At 43.8% G+C, this 18,843-nt stretch overlaps 1 long non-coding RNA gene across 1 annotated transcript; it reads left to right on the forward strand.

Moving 5' to 3' along the window:
• The first annotated feature begins 357 nt into the window (after positions 1-357).
• Positions 358-18,210, forward strand: LOC139570749 (uncharacterized). The gene is made up of 5 exons (XR_011674158.1): positions 358-901; positions 1,042-1,152; positions 4,520-4,578; positions 4,719-4,829; positions 15,842-18,210. It is a non-coding gene; the product is annotated as an uncharacterized lncRNA (long non-coding RNA).
• The last annotated feature ends 633 nt before the right edge of the window (positions 18,211-18,843 follow it).

Consider the following 18,843-nt stretch of genomic DNA (forward strand, 5'->3'; position numbering starts at 1 on the left):
AGCATTAGACCAGTGTTAGAGGGGTGGGAGAAGCACTGAACTATACACTTTTGAATTAGCTGAAATTGATTCTCACAAAACCTGTTGGCTGAATTTATAATGCTGATATGCAGCACCATCGTTTTCCCCAATCGGTATCAGAAATAACACAACATTGTTCCATGGAAAACTGGAAATAGTAGGCCAATATGATGGGGTTATGTTGTAAACCCCTACTACGCTGTTGCTTTCACTGAGATTTTGTTTTGTCATGCTCACACATTGCCATTGAATGACCCTGTGCTCAAACACACCTGTGTTGACACACCTGACTTCTCAGTGCTGTGACACAGCTGAGGATGTCAAGGCCCAAAAACCTAGCTGTCCCTGCCAAGGGAGAAGGGCAAAGTCTGCCTTGGCCACGGGCACATTGTGTTCACTGTGTAATGCTGGCTACAGTTGGAATATTGGTTTGACCAGGATAATTATTTTTCAGCTGATCACTGTTATAAAATAGCACTGCACAACGTGCCACTGTCCGTCTATCTTACTGTTAGTGAATGTCTAAAGCTGAATCAGATAAATCATGATACATTATGATCTGGCAGGCTGTTTACACTTGGCCTGATGATCTCATCCACTCAAGGATAACAGTTTTGGATTTCCATATAAACTGAAGCAAGTCTTGTTTGACGATGCAGCAGGCATGTATCAGTTTTTCCAAATATGCAGCACTTTTACTAGAACCCCTAACTGTAAATCAACCCTTGTGTCCCATTGAAGTTGGGTGAGTCTCTGTGTTGACTGTAGATGTCTGTGTTTTAATGGATATAATATCCTTCCTCACTTGCCCTCTGTTTTAGGATCCTGAATCTGGTGACCGGCCAAGGAGCGACATGGGCGAGCACACTTGGGTCAGTGGGTGAGTGCCTGTCATTCCCCACCAGTGGATTGACGCAGATGTCCTTTCAGCAGTGCCACACATTGGTATACTGTTATTGTCTCAATAGAAACCAAAAAACAATGTGACATTAATTCACCTGTATGCTTGCTTGTCCTCAGCTCTGTTGTAGAGTGTGTCTGGGGTGGCCATCGTGAAGACCTGAGGAGCAGAGGATGACATCAACACTGTTGTTGCCAGGACCATGACAGGCATGCTGTACAAGTCCACAGGTTAGTAGAGGATCTGAGATCATATGATGTTGAAAGCAAAACAGGAAAACTTTAAGTAAACAGGAAACCACTCACCCAGAGGCGGCGCTCCTAGTGGCCGAAGACTTTAATGCAGGGAAATTAAATCAGTTCTACCAAATTTCTATCAACATGTTTAATGTGCAACAAGAGGGGGAAAAAATCTAGATCACCTGTACTCCACACACAGAGACGCGTACAAAGCTCTCCCTCGCCCTCCATTTGGTAAATCTGACCACAACTCTATCCTCCTGATTCCTGCTTACAGGCAAAAATTAAAGCAGGAAGCACCAGTGACTCGGTCTATAAAAAAGTGGTCAGATGAAGCAGATGCTAAACTACAGGACTGTTTTGCTATCACAGACTGGAACATGTTCCGGGATTCTTCTGATGGCATTGAGGAGTACACCGGATTTATCAATAAGTGCATCGAGGACGTCGTCCCCACAGTGACTGTACGTACATACCCCAACCAGAAGCCATGGATTACAGGCAACATTCGCACTGAGCTAAAAGGCAGAGCTGCCGCTTTCAAGGCGTGGGACTCTATCCCGTCAGCTTACAAGAAATACTGCTATGCCCTGCGACAAAGCATCAAAAAGGCAAAGTGTCAATACAGGGCTAAGATTGAATCATACTACACCTGCTCCGACGCTCGTCTTATGTGGCAGGGCTTGCAAACTATTACAGACTACAAAGGGAAGCACAGCCAAGAGCTGCCCAGTGACACGAGCCTACCAGACGAGCTAAATCACTTCTATGCTCGCTTCGAGGCAAGCAACACTGAGGCATGCATGAGAGCATCAGCTGTTCCGGACGACTGTGTGATCACGCTCTCCGTAGCCGACGTGAGTAAGACCTTTAAACAGGTCAACATACACAAGGCTGTGGGGCCAGACGGATTACCAGGACGTGTGCTCCGGGCATGTGCTGACCAACTGGCACGTGTCTTCACTGACATTTTCAACATGTCCCTGATTGAGTCTGTAATACCAACATGTTTCAAGCAGACCACCATAGTCCCTGTGCCCAAGAACACAAAGGCAAGCTGCCTAAATGACTACAGACCCGTAGCACTCACGTCCGTAGCCATGAAGTGCTTTGAAAGGCTGGTAATGACGCACATCAACACCATTATCCCAGAAACCCTAGACCCACTCCAATTTGCATACCGCCCAAACAGATCCACAGATGATGCAATCTCTATTGCACTCTACACTGCCCTTTCCCACCTGGACAAAATGAACACTTATGCGAGAATGCTATTCATTGACTACAGCTCAGCGTTCAATACCATAGTACCCTCAAAGCTCATCACGAAGCTAAGGATCCTGGGACTAAACACCTCCCTCTGCAACTGGATCTTGGACTTCCAGACGGGACGCCCCAAGTGGTGAGGGTAGGTAGCAACACATCTGCCACGCTGATCCTCAACACTGGAGCCCCCCAGAGGTGCATGCTCAGTCCCCTCCTGTACTCCCTGTTCACCCACGACTGCATGGCCAGGGATGACTCCAACACCATCATTAAGTTTGCAGACGATACAACAGTGGGATTCACCGACAACGATGAGACATCCTATAGGGAGGAGGTCAGAGACCTGGCCGGGTGGTGCCAGAATAACAACCTATCCCTCAACGTAACCAAGACTAAGGAGATGATTGTGGACTACAGGAAAAGGAGGACTGAGTACACCCCCATTCTCATCGACGGGGCTGTAGTGGAACAGGTTGAGAGCTTCAAGTTCCTTGGTGTCCACATCACCAACAAACTAGAATGGTCCAAACACACCAAGACAGTCGTGAAGAGGGCACGACAAAGCCTATTCCCCCTCAGGAAACTAAAAAGATTTGACATGGGTCCTGAGATCCTCAAAAGGTTGCATCACTGCCTGCTACGGCAATTGCTCGGCCTCCGACCGCAAGGCTCAACAGAGGGTAGTGCGTACGGCCCAGTACATCACTGGGGCTTAGCTGCCTGCCATCCAGGACCTCTACACCAGGCGGTGTCAGAGGAAGGCCCTAAAAATTGTCAAAGACCCCAGCCACCCCTCTACTACTGCATGGCAAGCGGTACCGGAGTGCCAAGTCTAGGACAAAAAGGCTGCTCAACAGTTTTTACCCCCAAGCTAAAAGACTCCTGAAAAGGTAATCAAATGGCTACCCGGACTATCTGCATTGTGTGCCCCCCCCAACCCCTCTTTTACACTGCTGCTACTCTCTGTTTATCATATATGCACAGTCACTTTAACTATACATTCATGTACATATGTACATACTACCTCAATTGGCCCGACCAACCAGTGCTCCCGCACATTGGCTAACTGGGCTATCTGCCAACCCTTCTTTACGCTACTGCTACTCTCTGTTCATCATATATGCATAGTCACTTTAACCATATCTACATGTACATACTACCTCAATCAGCCTGACTGACCGGTGTCTGTATGTAGCCTCGCTACTTTTATAGCCTCGCTACTGTTTTTCACTGTCTTTTTACTGTTGTTTTTATTTCTTTACTTACCTATTGTTCACCTAATACCTTTTTTGCACTATTGGTTAGAGCCTGTAAGTAAGCATTTCACTGTAAGGTTGTTGTATTCGGCGCACGTGACAAATAAACTTTGGTTTGATTTGAAAGCAGGAAAACTTTTCCTCACCTCATGTCTCCTCACCCACACAAGGAAATTATGGGGTTATGTATGATGGGGTTATGTTGTAAACCCCTACTATGCTGTTGCTTTCACTGAGATTTTGTCATGCTCACCCATTGCCATTGAATGACCCTGTGCTCAAACACACCTGTGTTTACACACCTGACTTCTCAGTGCTGTGACACAGCTAAGGATGTCAAGGCCCAAAACCTAGCTGTCCCTGCCAAGGGAGAAGGGCAAAGTCTGCCTTGGCCACGGGTACATTGTGTTCACTGTGTAATGCTGGCTACAGTTGGAATATTGGTTTGACCAGGATAATTATTTTTCAGCTGATCACTGTTATAAGATAGCACTGCACAACGTGCCACTGTCCATCTATCTTACTGTTAGTGAATGTCTAAAGCTGAATCAGATAAATCATGATACATTATGATCTGGCAGGCTGTTTACACTTGGCCTGATGATCTCATCCACTCAAGGATAACAGTTTTGGATTTCCATATAAACTGAAGCAAGTCTTGTTTGGCGATGCAGCAGGCATGTATCAGTTTTTCCAAATATGCAGCACTTTTACTAGAACCCCTAACTGTAAATCAACCCTTGTGTCCCATTGAAGTTGGGTGAGTCTCTGTGTTGACTGTAGATGTCTGTGTTTTAATGGATATAATATCCTTCCTCACTTGCCCTCTGTTTTAGGATCCTGAATCTGGTGACCGGCCAAGGAGCGACATGGGCGAGCACACTTGGGTCAGTGGGTGAGTGCCTGTCATTCCCCACCAGTGGATTGACGCAGATGTCCTTTCAGCAGTGCCACACATTGGTATACTGTTATTGTCTCAATAGAAACCAAAAAACAATGTGACATTAATTCACCTGTATGCTTGCTTGTCCTCAGCTCTGTTGTAGAGTGTGTCTGGGGTGGCCATCGTGAAGACCTGAGGAGCAGAGGATGACATCAACACTGTTGTTGCCAGGACCATGACAGGCATGCTGTACAAGTCCACAGGTTAGTAGAGGATCTGAGATCATATGATGTTGAAAGCAAAACAGGAGAATTTTTCCTCACCTCATGTCTCCTCACCCACACAAGGAATCAGAGATGGAGCCTAGGTAGCCCTTTCTTCTCACCCTGTCATCACATATACAGGTTGAAAATGGCAGATTTTGTCATTGATTAACACCTAAATTGGAACGCAGGGGCTGTACAGTAACATTCTATACATGACGGCAGAGTTCAGGTTCGCAGCAATGTTACAACATCTAGTGGCAAGCCTTCCCAGAACAGTGGAGGTTGTTATAGCAGCAAACTCCATATTAATGCCCATGATTTTGGAATGAGATGTTTGACGAGCAGTTGTCCACATACTTTTGGTAATGTAGTGTAACAGTTCCTTGTTGATATGCAGGGGTATGAGGTAGAAGCTGTTCAGGGTCCTGTTGGTTCCAGACTCGACGCATCGGTACTGCTTGCCGAGCGGTAGCAGAGAGAACAGTCTACGACTTTGGTGGCTAGAGTATTTGACAATTTTTAGGACCTTCCTCTGACACCGCCTGGTATAGAGGTCCTGGATGGCAGGGAGCTCGGCCCCAGTGATGTTCTGGATTACCCTCTGTAGCGCCTTGCAATCAAATGCCAAGCAATTGCCATACCAAGCGGTGATGCAGCCAGTCAAGACGCTCTCAATGGTGCAGCTGTAGAACTTTTTGAGGATCTGAGGGCCCATGCCAAATCTTTTCAGCCTCCTGAGGGGGAAGTGGCATTGTTGTGCCCTCTTCGCGTCTGTGTTGGTGTCTTTTGACCGTGATAGCTCCTTAGTGATGTAGAAACTTGAAGCTCTCGACTTGCTCCACTTCAGCCCTGTCGATGTGAATGGGGGTGTGCTCGGCCTCCATTTCCTGTAGTCCACGATCAGCTCCTTTGTCTTGCTGACGTTGAGGGAGAGGTTGTTGTCCTGGCACCACACTGCCAGGTCTCTGTCCTCCTCCCTATAGGCTGTCTCATCATCGTCAATGATCAAGCCTACCACCACCGTGTCGTCGGTAAACTTAATATTTGTGTTATTATTTGTTTATTTGTCAGGGACCATGTATAACATGAAATTGCACCAGATTTCACTACATAGCAAATTTCCATCTGCAGTCCTTGGGCAGAAAACAATCAACATTAATACATCAATACTACAATATTGCACACTATTAAAATCTATCTATCTAGAGTGTCTATCTATCAAAATATGAACAATGGACAATATAATGCTAATATTACATCAGAGTTTAAATGTCCCTTGGTCTTACATTATCTGACTTCTTAAGAGTCAGAACGTCTTAATGTTCACATGACTGGTTTGCCTTAAGCCACTTTTTCCCGGTTTGCCTTGAAGCTAGCAAAAGTACTGCACTTCAGTTCAGGTTCTCCACTTAGTGCTGTATGGGTTTTGACTGACGGCCGTTATAAACTTGAGCACCACGCGCGACAAAAAGATGCCACCATCCCTCCCGCTAATGGGGCTACTTTTGCACATTTGTTGTTGTCTGAGTGAGGGGAAATCCTGTCAATCGAGAGGAGTCTGTGTTGTGAAAGATGAGACGTTGAGGATCATAATGAATACTGCTTTGATGTCATACAATCAAACCACACACCCGTGAGTCCAAACGTGCACTTCACATTTCCATATGTGAAAACTCATGTCAAATCAAATGTCCAATCACATTTTATTCTTATCACATGCTTCGTAAATAACAGGTGTGGACTAACAGTGAAATGCTTACTTACAGGCCCTTCACAACAATGCAGGGAAAGAAAATGGAGAGATAAAAGAAAAGTAAAACACTCAATAATAAAAGTAATAATAGGTACACAATGAGTAACAATAACTTGGCTATATACACTATATATACAAAATTATATGGACACCCCTTCAAATTAGTTGCTGACAGGTGTATAAAATCGAGCACACAGCCATGCAATCTCCAAAGACAAACATTGGCAGTAGACTGGCCTTACTGAAGAGCTCCAGTGACATTCAACATGGCACCGTCATAGGATGCCACCTTTCCAACAAGTAAGTTCATAACATTTCTGCCCTGCTAGAGCTGCCCTGGTCAACTGCAAGTGCTGTTATTGTGAAGCAGAAACGTCTAGGACCACGTAGCGCGTAGAAATGGTCTGTCCTCCGCTGCAACACTCACTACCGAGTTCCAAACTGCCTCTTGAACAACGTCCGCACAAGAACTGTTCGTCAGGAGCTTCATGAAATGGGTTTCCATGGCTGAGCAGCTGCACACAAGCCTAAGATCACCATGCACAATGCCAAGCGTCGGCTGGAGGGGTGTAAAGCTCGCCGCCATTGGACTCTGGAGCAGTGGAAACTCTTAACGCTACAGCATACAATGACATTCTAGACAGTTAGGTGAAGGCCCTTTCCTGTTTCAGCATGACAATGCCCCCGTGCACAAAGCGAGGTCCATACAGAAATGGTTTGTCGAGATCGCTGTGGAAGAACTTGACTGGCCTGCATAGAGCCCTGACCTCAAACCCATCAAACACCTTTGGGATGAATTGGAACACAGACTGCGAGTCAGGCCGAATCGGCCAACATCAGTGCCCGACCTCACTAATGCTCTTGTGGCTGAATGGAAGCAAGTCTCGCAGCAATGTTACAACATCTAGTGGCAAGCCTTCCCAGAACAGTGGAGGTTGTTATAGCAGCAAACTCCATATTAATGCCCATGATTTTGGAATGAGATGTTTGACGAGCAGTTGTCCACATACTTTTGGTAATGTAGTGTAACAGTTCCTTGTTGATATGCAGGGGTATGAGGTAGAAGCTGTTCAGGGTCCTGTTGGTTCCAGACTCGACGCATCGGTACTGCTTGCCGAGCGGTAGCAGAGAGAACAGTCTACGACTTTGGTGGCTAGAGTATTTGACAATTTTTAGGACCTTCCTCTGACACCGCCTGGTATAGAGGTCCTGGATGGCAGGGAGCTCGGCCCCAGTGATGTTCTGGATTACCCTCTGTAGCGCCTTGCAATCAAATGCCAAGCAATTGCCATACCAAGCGGTGATGCAGCCAGTCAAGACGCTCTCAATGGTGCAGCTGTAGAACTTTTTGAGGATCTGAGGGCCCATGCCAAATCTTTTCAGCCTCCTGAGGGGGAAGTGGCATTGTTGTGCCCTCTTCGCGTCTGTGTTGGTGTCTTTTGACCGTGATAGCTCCTTAGTGATGTAGAAACTTGAAGCTCTCGACTTGCTCCACTTCAGCCCTGTCGATGTGAATGGGGGTGTGCTCGGCCTCCATTTCCTGTAGTCCACGATCAGCTCCTTTGTCTTGCTGACGTTGAGGGAGAGGTTGTTGTCCTGGCACCACACTGCCAGGTCTCTGTCCTCCTCCCTATAGGCTGTCTCATCATCGTCAATGATCAAGCCTACCACCACCGTGTCGTCGGTAAACTTAATATTTGTGTTATTATTTGTTTATTTGTCAGGGACCATGTATAACATGAAATTGCACCAGATTTCACTACATAGCAAATTTCCATCTGCAGTCCTTGGGCAGAAAACAATCAACATTAATACATCAATACTACAATATTGCACACTATTAAAATCTATCTATCTAGAGTGTCTATCTATCAAAATATGAACAATGGACAATATAATGCTAATATTACATCAGAGTTTAAATGTCCCTTGGTCTTACATTATCTGACTTCTTAAGAGTCAGAACGTCTTAATGTTCACATGACTGGTTTGCCTTAAGCCACTTTTTCCCGGTTTGCCTTGAAGCTAGCAAAAGTACTGCACTCTCTGACACTGGTTGGCAGGTTTTTCCATAGTCTAGACGCACCGACTGAAAAAGCTGTCTGGCCAAATTTGGTGGACCCTAAAACTGAGATGAGAAGGCTCCTCTGTTTGAAGCTCTTGTTGTCCTGGTATTGTACATGCAATATGTGACAAATTGAAGTGGCTGGGAAAGGTCAGGAGTGATCTTAATAAGCAGAGAAGTGCCGGCAAGGCATAAGAACCTGTCAAAGCTCAGTAGGTGGTATTTCTTATTGATATTGCAGTGGTGAAAGGTGTTTGGTTTTTTGTCCAGCACATTCAGAGTTTGTTTCTAGAGCTTTTGAAGTGGTTTGCTGTGATACTAGCTTGTGACCAGGTTGTGACACAGTACGAGAGATGGGACAAAATCATTGAATGCATGTACAGTTTGGTACATCTGTTGACATTTGGTTTCTGATAAATAAAACATTTACCAGGTTGCGTATTGCTGTTCCATATACTTTTTATATATTTTTTTAAGGAAAGGTTAGAGTAAATAATTATCACTAAGTATTTAAAATCCCTATGTATTTAAAATGTGACACCACCTCGATCCCGTTGGAGTCATGCGCGGCCACACAGTCGTGGGTGAACAGGGAGTACAGGAGGGGACTAGGCACGCACCCCTGAGGGGCCCCCGTGTTGAGGGTCAGTGTGGTGGATGTGTTGTTGCCTACCCTCAACATCTGGGGCATCCCATCAGGAAGACCAGGATCCAGTTGCAGATGAAGGTGTTCAGTCCCAGGTTCCTTAGCTTAGTGATAAGCTAAGAGGGCACTATGGTGTTGAATGCTATAGTCAATGAACAGCATTCTCACATACAGAGCATCTGGAAAGTATTCAGACCCCTTGACTTTTTCCACATTTTGTTACATTACAGCCTTAATCTAAAATGGATTTAAAAGTTTTTTTCCTCATCAATCTACACACAATACCTCATGATGAAAAAGCAAAAACAGGTTTTTATAAATATTTACGAATGTATACTTTTTTAAAATCACATTTACATAAGTATTCAGACCCTTTACTCAGTACTTTGTTGAAGCACCTTTGGCAGCGATTACAGCCTCGAGTGTTCTTGGGTAGGACGCTACAAGCTTGGCACACCTGTATTTGGGGAGTTTCTCCCATTCTTCTCTGCAGATCCTCTCAAGCTCTGTCAGGTTGGGTGGGGAGTGTTGCTGCACAGCTATTTTCAGGTCTCTCCAGAGTTGTTAGATCAATTTCAAGTCCGTGCTCTGGCTGGGCCACTCAAGGACATTCAGAAAATCCTACATTGTCTTGGCTGTGTGCTTAGGGTCGTTGTCATGTTGAAAGGTGAACCTTCGCCCAGTCTGAGGTCCTGAGTGTTTTAGAGCAGGTTTTCATCAAGGATCTCTCTGTACTTTGCTCCGTTCATATTTCCCTCGATCCTGACTAGTCTCCGAGTCCCTGCAGCTGAAAAACATCCCCCACAGCATGATGCTGCCACCGCCATGCTTCACCGTAGGGATGGTGCCAGGTTTCCTCCAGACGTGACGCTTGGCATTCAGGCCAAAGAGTTCAATCTTGGTTTCATCAGAACAGAGAATCTTGTTTCTCATGGTGTGAGAGTTCTTTAAGTGCCTTTTGGCAAACTCCAAGCGGGCTGTCATGTGCCTTTTACTGTGGAGTGGCTTCCGTCTGGCCACTCTACCATAAAGGCCTGATTGGTGGAGTGCTGCGGAGATGGTTGTCCTTCCGGAAGATTCTCCCATCTCCACAGAGGAACTCTAGAGCTCTGTCAGAGTGACCATCGGGTTCTTGGTCACCTCCCTGACCAAGGCGCTTTTCCCCCAATTGCTCAGTTTGTCCGGGCGACCAGCTCTAAACTTGGTTCTTCCAAACTACTTCCATTTAAGAATGATGGAGGCCACTGTGTTCTTGGGGACCTTCAATGTGGCGTAGGGGGATTTCTTAGAAGCAGCTGGGTTAGTGTCCCGCTTCCTGAATGCGGCAGCTCTTGCCTTTAGCTCAGTGCGGATGTTTCCTGTAATCCATGGCTTCTGGTTGGGATATGTATGTACGGTCACTGTGGGGACGAATTCATCAATGCGCTTATTAATGAAGCCGGTGACTGATGTGGTAAACTCCTCAATGCCATAGGATGAGTCCCAAGTGAAATTCTTATGTTTCTAGCAGTATCAATGTTTATGATCACTATGTTTGATCCACAGTTACCAGGATGACATGCACTATACCCTGGGGTGTCCTTAAAAGAATGAGGCTATGTTTGTCGTATTATGAAGAAAAAAATTGCGCCGAAACACGCACTTGAATGCACTCATGATTCCATTCTAAATTACAATCTGTTTATCTGAAGTTCCTTTTGAAAGCCTAATGCCTTGATCACACCCGACAGCTTCATTGCGCAAAATAGTATGCAGCATCATCTGGATATGTGTGCAACAAAAGTTCGACATTCACCTTCTGCTACTATTTCTGTCAAGCTTTCTACGCATACAGTTTGACCCATCCGTACAATAAATCCTTCGTATGTAAGACACAGAACACACTGCAACTGCCTCTGCAAAGCAAAGCTGCAAGGCAAACGCAACATTCCATTGGAAATGAATGTACTTCTGATGTACCAAAATGCATTGACGCTGTCGGTGTGATCGAGGCGTAACAATGTAAGATCTTATTTTATAACTTAGCTAGCCATGTTGGCAATAGAATACGCTTTCAAATGATGCCCACCTGACCCAGATTGCGATTTATAATGGAACATTTTTGGATTGAGCAAGTTGAAGGTACTTTCCTTGATTCATTAAAGTGCATTGAAATTACTTAGGAACTGTGCACAGTTTGGAGAGCTGTGTGGCCACTTAACACCAGTTAGACCTCACTCAAACCCTTGTAATATTTTTTTTCTTATATTGCACCTACTCTAAAATGTCAATGAATATTCATATGTTGTTACTGAATGTATCCAGAGTATTTTCAGTTATTGGCAAATGCTGTGAAAAGTACAGAAATGTCAAATGAACAAAAATCAACAGCGTAACGTTTGGATTCAGTCTTGTGTCAGGTAAATTGTTGTGTCCTCACCTTTTGGTGTGATAATTTCCCCCATAATCTCCAAAGTGTTCTTATTAAATGTGCTACTATGGTCATGCATATGCTTTTTATAGTTCTTCTGTTAGGAACATTTCAATTTGGCCCTCTCCATATAGGCCCATTTTTACACGTGTAAAGGGGTTAGCATGGCCACAAAATCATAATTATGGCTAAACCCCACCCATTTCTAAAATGTATCTAATTAAAATTGAATTCTAAACCTAACCTTAACCACACTGCTAAATGTATGCCTAACCCTAACCTTAAATAGACCAAAGAGCAAATGTTTGACTTTGTGGCTTTTATCTAGTGGAAATCCATAGCCCTGGCATTCATTTTTGCATTTCAGGTCAGTTGTGAAGAAGAAAATGCCTGTTCTCATACAGGAGAACTAGTGACTCACATTGGAAATGTGCAGAGGTCTTCGTAAAACAAACAAAAAACTTTACGTGCTGGTATTGAACATAATAGTCAGACAACCGTGTTACTGTTTTGAGTATGGAAATACATTGTCAGCTGCAGTAAAAGTGATCTTTGGCACTTGTAATTAAACATTAACACTTCTATATATTTTCCCCTAGCGTGCTCTATTTAGAGGAAGCTAAAGGAAAATACCCATCTAGGACTTTCTGGTGTGGTTGAGCAAGACAACCTGATGCTTTATGTCGGTTTTTACCAGCTTCCCATTTTTCTTGATTAGATTCCACTTAAAATTCCACCGCTCATGTGATTGAGAGAGGTCGTTGCAGACACCACTTTCTGGTTAGACTGGTTCAGTTTGTCTGGAGGGACACTAGGCCTTAATTACCAGCTGTTGTTAAATGGACAGTATCTACACAGGGCAACTCTGCTGCCAACATAAATTATCCGAGCATGCACTGCTCCGGATTCAATAAGGGGAAGTTCTTAAAAGTCTGGCACTGGCCTACACTCCTCTATCACTGGGAGGGGGAAGGGGTATGATATCAGCCAAGGGGGTTAAGGACACTCAACTAAATACACAGTCATCGGATCCTATAAAGAGGGTGGTAAAGGTGGCCGATCATACAGTGCATTCGGAAAGTATTCAGAACCCTTCCCTTTATCCCAAAAATTTTACGTTACAGCCTTATTCGAAAATGTATTAAATAAAATATTTTCCTCATCAATCTACCCACAATACCCCATAATGACAATGTGAAAACCGGTTAAGAAATATTTGCAAATTCATTAAAAATGAAAAACAGACCTTTTGCTATGAGATTCGAAATTGAGCTCAGGTTCATCCTGTTTCCAATGATCATCCTTGAGATCCTTTTTTCAACTTGATTGGTAAATTCAGTTGATTGGACATGATTTGGAAAGGCACACACCTGTCTATACAAGGTCCCACAGTTGATAGTGCATATCAGAGCAAAAACCAAGCCATGAGGTCAAAGGAATTGGCCATAGAGCTCCGAGACAGGATTGTGTCGAGGCACAGATCTGGTGAAGGGTACCAAAACATTTCTGCAGCATTGAAGCCCCCTAAGAACACAATGGCCTCCATCATTCTTAAATGGAAGACATTTGAGACCACCAAGACTCTTCCTAGAACTGGCTGCCCGGGCCAAACTGAGCAGAAGGGCTTTGGTCAGGGAGGTCACCAAGAACCCGATGGTCACTCTGACAGAGCTCCAGAGTTCCTCTGGGGAGATGGGAGAACCTTCCAGAAGGACAACCATCTCTGCAGCACTCCATCAATCAGGCCTTTATGGTAGAGTGGCCAGACAGAAGCCACTCCTCAGTTTAAGGCACCTGACAGCCCTCTTTGAGTTTGCCAAAAGGCACCTACAGGACTCTCAGACCATTGATCTCTTTGGCCTGAATGCCAAGCGTCACGTCTGGAGGAAACCTGGCACCATTCCTACAGTAAAGCATGGTGGTGGCAGCATCATGCTTTGGGGATGTTTTTCTGTGGCAGGGACTGGGAGACTAGTCAGGCTTGAGGGAAAGATGAACGGAGCAAAGTGCAGTGAGGTCTTGATGAAAACCTACTCCAGAGCGCTCAGGACCTCAGACGGGGTGAAGGTTCACCTTCCAACAGGACAACGACCCTATGCAAACAGCCAAGACACCACAGGAGTGGCTTCGGGACAAGTCTCTGAATGTCCTTGCGAGGCCCAGCCAGAGCCCAGACTTGAACCCGAAAATATCTGTGCAGCGACGTTCCTGATCCATCCTGACAGAGCTTGAGAGGATCTGCAGAGAAGAATGAGAGAAACTCCCCAAATACAGGTGTGCCAAGCTTGTAGCGTCCTACCCAAGAACACTCGAGGCTGTAATCGCTGCCAAAGGTGCTTCAACAAAGTACTGAGTAAAGGATCTGAATACTTATGTAAATGTGATATTTCAATTTTGGATTTTTTTATACATTTGCAAGGGTCGTTCACTCTTGCTTATATTCTCTCCGTCTCTGTTAAAGCCTTGCTGATCACCCCTTAGTGTCATTGGAAAGGTGTTGCTGAGTCAAATGTCAAACTAAGGCCATGTTGAGAATATCTTGCTCACTGAGGTGTTAAATGCCTATGATTGCACTCGTCCAATGTGTCCAGTGGACCTGAATCGAATGAAGAAGTGACTGTTGTTTTCAGTTCTGGTGTGTCTTGTCTAGACTAGAGTCATGTCTCTCTATCTATTGCTCTGATCTTGACCAGTGAGAACACTCAGATGGAATCTGATCGATATAATAAGAATTATGGAGTCGGAGAGATTACGATATATTTGGAATGAGAGCTTTGCATGTGTCTTTGTGAAGGTTTGTGTCTGTGTTCCCTCACACATACCTAATGTGTGCATTTGCTTGACTTGCTTATACATCACCAAACCTTTCAGGTAAACGTGTGGACATGCAGCTCATTTTTTTCAGTGTCCCATTCCTTAGGGAAGTAGGACAAACATAGCTAGGTGGACTTTTTGTCCCCTGTGTTATTTTGTTCTGTGGCTACTGACAACCAACCTGCATTGTTGTAACGTTATCCTATTGTGCTGATGCATGAGTCTGCCTCACATTCAACTTGGTCTCAGACTAGTGGTTCATTTGGGAAATCTCTTAATAGTAGTGGTAGTGATTCAGTGTCATATGTGGGATATGAATAACAATCCTGACACGCAATGAAAAACAAGTAATAATTGTATGCCCAAACCTATTCCATAGCCTGTAATGAAAGGATTTAAATTCTTCAAGAAGAAAAATATATATTTCCCGGTGCTATGGAAATTATCCAGAAGCAGTCGTTCAATCCACTGTGTGTTTTGACAATGACAGCATGTTTCGCACCCATGGGTGTGGGCTGCGCTTGTATGGACCCTACAGGGTTGGGTAAGTGGGGTGTTTTGTATTTCAAGCTGTCTCTCTCTCCCTGCCATGGTGACATAGCACCTATACTGCCCTATAAACCCTTATCTTGGGGCTGCTGGTAGTGGGTGTGGGCCCTGTGACTGCAGTATGAGAGAACTTTATCAGTCTTATCCCCTGCTGCTGAATGGGGCCAGGGACAGGCATACTCCAACTGCTACTCCCCTCTCACGCTCTGAAGACTGTTGGATATGTTTGCCACTGTGTGCCCATAGCAATGGCTTCTCATTGACATGCTTTGCCATTCAAACCTGATTCCCGCACTAATCTGATCCTATGTACTTTCCCATGTATCTGTGTGAAATCACGCTTAGTGCTGATGAGCACCTCATCGTGAAAGCGAAGGTTCCACGAATTAACCAGTACATATACCACTGTTGTTGTTAGCTGTATGTACTTTCCAGTTTCCCAAGGTGTGTGTGAAAATTCACACAAACAAACTGGCCTTTTACTATGCCTTTGTCAATAGTCCGTGTTGAATGTAGACTGTGGAAACATACCTCATGTCTTCGTCCTATTGTGTTTGTCTGTTTTTCCCCTGGTGGTGTGAGAGGGATGGTCAGCTGTCAGATGTCTCTGTGGTACTAGAATTCCCCTGACTGACTGCTGACACCTCTAGTTTTGGTCACTGTTTATAAGTCAGTGTATGACATTGTTGGTTTGATATCAGTGTAGGCCGGTTAGATCTGACTTATGTGTGATTGTGATATGACATACACACACTGTTTGTGTGTTTTATAGGTGATGTACATGTGACAGCGTGAGGGGGCCTGGCCGGCAGGTCTATATGGCCTGTACAACAACTGGGACCAACTTAAGAAAAACTGGAGGATGGACCAGTCAAAACATTTCCCCAAAATATATCCTTTTTCCTTTGTAGACATACAGTGCCTTCAGAAGGTATTCATACCCCTTGACTTTTGTAACTGTTGTTACAGCCTGAATTCAAAATGTATTAAATGTGTTTTTTTCTCACATATCTACACACAATACCACATAATGACAAAGTGAAATCATGTTTTTTGAAAGTTTTGCAAATTTATTGAATATGAAATACCACATTTACATAAGTATTCACACCCCTGACTCAATACTTTGTAGAAGCACCTTTGGCAGCGATTACAGATGTGAGTCTCTCTAGGTAAGTCTCTAAGAGCTTTCCACACCTGGATTGTGCAACATTTTTCAATTATTATTTTCAACAGTCTTCAAGCTCTGTCAAATTGTTTTTTGATCATTACTACAGAACCATTTTCAGGTCTTGCCATCAGGAACATTTTCTTCCACTAGCTTTGCTGCATTCTCCTGACGTCATCAGAGTGTGCAGCTGAACACTGTATACTGGAAACACTTGTTTTAGTTAAAATAAAAATCTTTGTTTAACATAAATACCTAACTTGTTTTTGCATGAATTCACGAGACGCAGTTAGCTTTTTAAAAAAAAAATTATGGTATGGTTGAGAGGCAAAAGGAATGGGAAATAAGTCTGACTGCACAACTGATTGGCAAATGTACTACAAATTGAGAAATCATGTGACTAAACTGAATATAATTAGAAACTATACTATGAAACAAAGATAAGTGACAAAGAATGATAGTTAACACCAATGACATTTTGGGAAAAAAGGCAACTCCATCATTCAATGAATCAAATGCCTCATTCATTACAAAACCGACTGATATTGGCAACTACTTTAATGATTTTCTCATTGGCAAGATTAGGCATGGGATGCCAGCAACGAACGCTGACACTACACATCCAAGTATATCGGACCAAATTATGAAAGACAAGAATTGTAATTTCGAATTCCATTTGTCTATCAACAATGACAAGCCACCGGAGTCTGACAACTTGGATGGAAAATTACTGAGGATAATAGCGGACGATATTGCCACTCTTATTTGCAATATCTTCAATTTAAGCCTACTAGAAAGTGTGTGTCCTCAGGCCTGGAGGGAAGCAAAAGTCATTCCGCTACCTAAGAATAGTAAAGCCAACTTTACTGGCTCAAATAGCCGACCAATCAGCCTTTTACCAATCCTTAGTAAAGTTTTGAGAATTTTTTTTTTTTTTGACCTGATAAAATGCTATTTTACTTTCAGCACACTTATAGGGAAGGACATTCAACAAGCACAGCACTTACACAAATTACTGATGATTGGCTGATAGAAATTGATAATAAAAAGATTGTGGGGGCTGTTTTGTTAGACTTCAGTGCGGCTTTTGACATTATCGATCATAGTCTGCTGCTGGAAAAACATGTGCTATGGCTTTACACCCTGCTATGTTGTGGACAGAGAGTTACCTATTATGGTGGAAATTTGCAAGATTGCAATAAAAGTATTATAACATCAAATGGTTGTTTTATGCAACAGAATAGAGTATTCTTATAACTATCGTGTGTGTGTTCTACTTAGGATGGGCCTCTGGGAGATAACACTGACAGGAGATTTACGATGTCTTTTGGGTGATAAAACCTAAAGAGCATTCCAGAGCATGGGTTAATGTTTCTGTTCTATATGGTACCAGGGAGAGATGACCCCAGAGCCAGACCAATTTAGCTAGTTAGCTTACACTTGCTAGCTAATTTGTCCTATTTAGCTGGCTTGCTGTTGCTAGCTAATTTGTCCTGGGATATAAACATTGAGTTATTTTACCTGAAATGCACAAGGTCCTCTACTCCGCCAATTAATCCACACATAAAACGGTCAACCGAATTGTTTCTAGTCATCTCTCTTCCTTCCAAGCTTTTTCTTCTCTTGACTTTATATTGCAATTGGCAACTTTCATAAATTAGGTGCATTACCGCCACTGACCTCGTTCATCTTTCAGTCACCCATGTGGATATAACCAAATGAGGAGATGGCACGTTGGTACCTGCTTCTATAAACCAATGAGGAAATGGGAGAGGCAGGACTTGCAGTGTGATCTGCGTCACAAATAGAACTGACTTCTATTTTAGCCCCTGGCAACGCAGACGCTCGTTGGTGTGCGTGAGCATTGTGGGTGCAATAATTGAATAACATGCATGTCTAAATTTATTTTGCACCGCTCACACACGCGACGCGAGCGGTGTAGTCAGCCTGTTAGACAATCTTTGTACCCTGGTGGTGTACAGCTTTCATGGAAATGTGAACAAAGGCGATGTTTCACTTTTTCTAATGTTGGGGTCACTCTAGAATAAGTCACCAAATTTGAAGTTGAAAAAATATAATTTAGGGGGTTCTTTGCTGTTAAACACAGTGGCAGGTCATTTTTTACCCTTAAGACAAAAGGTTATAAGTGCCTTGCGCAAGGGCACACCAGATTTATTTTTTACTCACCCACTGCTCTTAACTGCTAGACTACCTACCCCGTAATGTCTTACCAAGCCATCTTGTGATTTCACCTGACATGCCAAAGATAAAGATGTAAACAAGAGGAAAAGGAGGCTATTAAGTCTGTTCTGCTCATCACTACTGTAATCATATGTCAGAAGCTATATGATTCATTGCTTTTTCAAAGGAGAACAAATGTCTTCCCTTTTCTAGCTCAAAAGGTGAAAGTTAATAAATGAATAGTAATCAAAGCAAAATCTATATTTGGGTTGATCCTTGGCTAATGTCGGTCATCATGGGAAGACTGCTGCAACTGGTTTGATCTAATCCACAACTCGGATTGCAACAGCAGCAAATATTCTTGGCATCATCACAACATTGGATAATGCTGCACTGTGCATTTCTCAAGACTAACAGCCTATGCT

This window comes from Salvelinus alpinus, chromosome 3 (genome assembly GCF_045679555.1).
Source record: "Salvelinus alpinus chromosome 3, SLU_Salpinus.1, whole genome shotgun sequence".
NCBI classification, from domain to species: Eukaryota; Metazoa; Chordata; class Actinopteri; order Salmoniformes; family Salmonidae; genus Salvelinus; species Salvelinus alpinus.